Here is a 2,500-nt window from a genome sequence, read left to right on the forward strand (position 1 = left end):
TAATATCCACGGAACACTCCTCCACTAATGTACATATCGTATATATATTTGATTTAATTTGATTTGATTGTACTTGCAACTTTGTGATTGTCTAGACTCTAGACAAATTCCTTGTGTGTAACTTGCATACTGGCAATAAAAGTGATTGTGATTGTGATCAGTGATACTCATGGGTACTCGACTAGAGCTAGTCAAACAGATTTCGCCCCGTGTAGGTTTAGGACTGTTTCTGGGAAAAACACCTGTCTGTACTCAGCAGCTACAGAATGGAATCTGTTGTCACCCCGTTTATGTATATATATATATATATATATATATATATATATATATATATATATATATATATATATATATATATATATACTGTGTATATATATATATACACACACACACACACACACACACACACACACACACACACACACACACACACACATATATATACACACACAGTACATATACAGTACATAAGTATATATATATATATATATATATATATATATATATATATACTGTGTATATATATATATACACACACACACACACACACACACACACACACACACACACACACATATATATACACACACAGTACATATACAGTACATAAGTATATATATATATATATATATATATATATATATATATATATATATATATAGTTTGGTGACTACTGGAAAGTCAGTTGACGGGCCGGAAAGAGACAGCACCCGGTACAGGTTGGGTTAGCAACCCAGTCTGGTTCTTTCGTGAGGAAGAAATCCAAAAACGCCACGGTGAGTCTACTGAAAAACTGTGCAAGCACCAACGTAATCCAGGATGGATGGGCGTCATGGATTTTTCCTAGTGGATCAGGGGAATCCTGTCAACCATTCATCCCCCGGAAGTGTGAATTGCTCGTCACAGAACTATGACGTGCAGCGCACAGGCCTGTGTCTCTAAGCGTCCCCCCTGCCGCCCGGGACGATGCAGACCTGGTGAGACGAAAGAGAAGCCCGGCCGGAAGAACCACAGTGCCTCGACTCTCCATGCACTGATGTTCTGGTCCCTGCGGAGTAGTTCCACAGCAGTGGATTGGGGTTTCTTGGACCCGTCCGATAGCAACATTGCAGAGGCAGATTAAGTGGTCAGATCCGTGAGTGGCTGCTGCTGGGATACAAGCCGAGGCGTAATTAGCCTCAGCTGGGTCACCTGGGCGAGTGTGTATGATGTTGTGAGACCCCAAACACCCAACGACCCCAGGTTACATCACTGATGATGTATCCCAGTTGCATTTAGAAGATGTAGTGTGTAATATGTCGGGTTGCGGTGAAGCCTGGCCTCCCCCTTGCCAGGTGCATCTATCAGATGTATGTATGCACCACTATATATATATATATATATATATATATATATAAAAACATTGTCGCTGCTGCCAACCATTTCAAAAGAGCAGTGAAGGGATGGCTGCTGAGCTGCTGACAGCCAAGCATTAGGTAATGTATTCATTGCTAGTTACTGTAAACATGGTATATGTATTGTTGTTTTTTTGTTGTTAAGCTTAAATAGCTTAAGTTATCCTTTATTCATCCTCTGCATTTGACCCATCCTCTACTAGGAACCTTCTTAGAACTAGGAGCAGTGGGCAGCCGCAGTGCTGCGCCCGGGGACCAACTCCAGTTATTTTGCCAGTGCCTTGGTCAGGGGCACTGACAGGACTATTAACTCTAACATGCAACATGCAAACTCCACACAGAAACGACCTGGGACGGACCGGGGGTTCGAACCCGGGACCGCTTCTTGCTGTGAGGCAACAGTGCTCACCACTGAGCCACCGTGCTGTCCAAGCTTGCGCTGAATCTTCCAGGAAGTGTAAAGAGCACCCCTGTGGATGAGCTAACGGAGCCGGGTTTTTCAATTAGGCAATTAGGGTTGACTAAATGTGTGAACACAACAGGTTCAGCACCATGGAGAGCTCTATTCGTTAGCTACTGATGAAAGACACCAGAGTGGAGGAGCCCAGCTAAGCGGAGTTGAAATCAGCCAGGGAAGTAGACTATGAAAACCCTCTGGGGAGAGAGAGGAGATGCCTGACGAAATGGCCAGTCACACAAAGACAGGTATATTCCGTTAGTTGCTTTCAGATGAGTATAGAAACATCCTTGGGTGCTATTATCAATGCTATGCTAATGTTATGTCCATTACTATTGACTTAGATCCTATCCCACACTGCAAATCACAGACATCAAATGTGCAGATTTACACACTTGAAGCAGTTTCTTCACCATTGATCAGCCAGACTCAGTCTTACCTGTGCAAGGTGCCGCTACACAGGGCTCAGTTGTTGCTGATGTAGAGTCCAGATAGGTTCTAGTTCACACATGCATCTGTCTCACCTCTACCTCCCACAGGCCACGCCCACAGGCCACGCCCACCTCTGATCTACATGCACACGCATGAGTATGCAGCTGGTATGACTCACAGTGGCTAGGTGTGTGACTTTAAAAAGCATCCTTTGTTC

General features: G+C 43.7%; 1 protein-coding gene across 1 annotated transcript in view; it reads right to left on the minus strand.

The window, feature by feature from the left end:
- Window positions 1-2,359, minus strand: part of litafd (LITAF domain containing) — a 29,457-nt gene extending 27,098 nt beyond the window's left edge. Inside the window, exon 1 of the mRNA XM_083649274.1 lies at window positions 2,291-2,359. The gene's annotated coding sequence lies outside the window, so the exon portion shown is untranslated. The remainder of the gene's footprint in view (window positions 1-2,290) is intronic.
- Between the last annotated feature and the right edge of the window lie 141 nt (window positions 2,360-2,500).

This window comes from Poromitra crassiceps (assembly GCF_964638095.1).
Source record: "Poromitra crassiceps genome assembly, chromosome: 13".
NCBI classification, from domain to species: Eukaryota; Metazoa; Chordata; class Actinopteri; order Beryciformes; family Melamphaidae; genus Poromitra; species Poromitra crassiceps.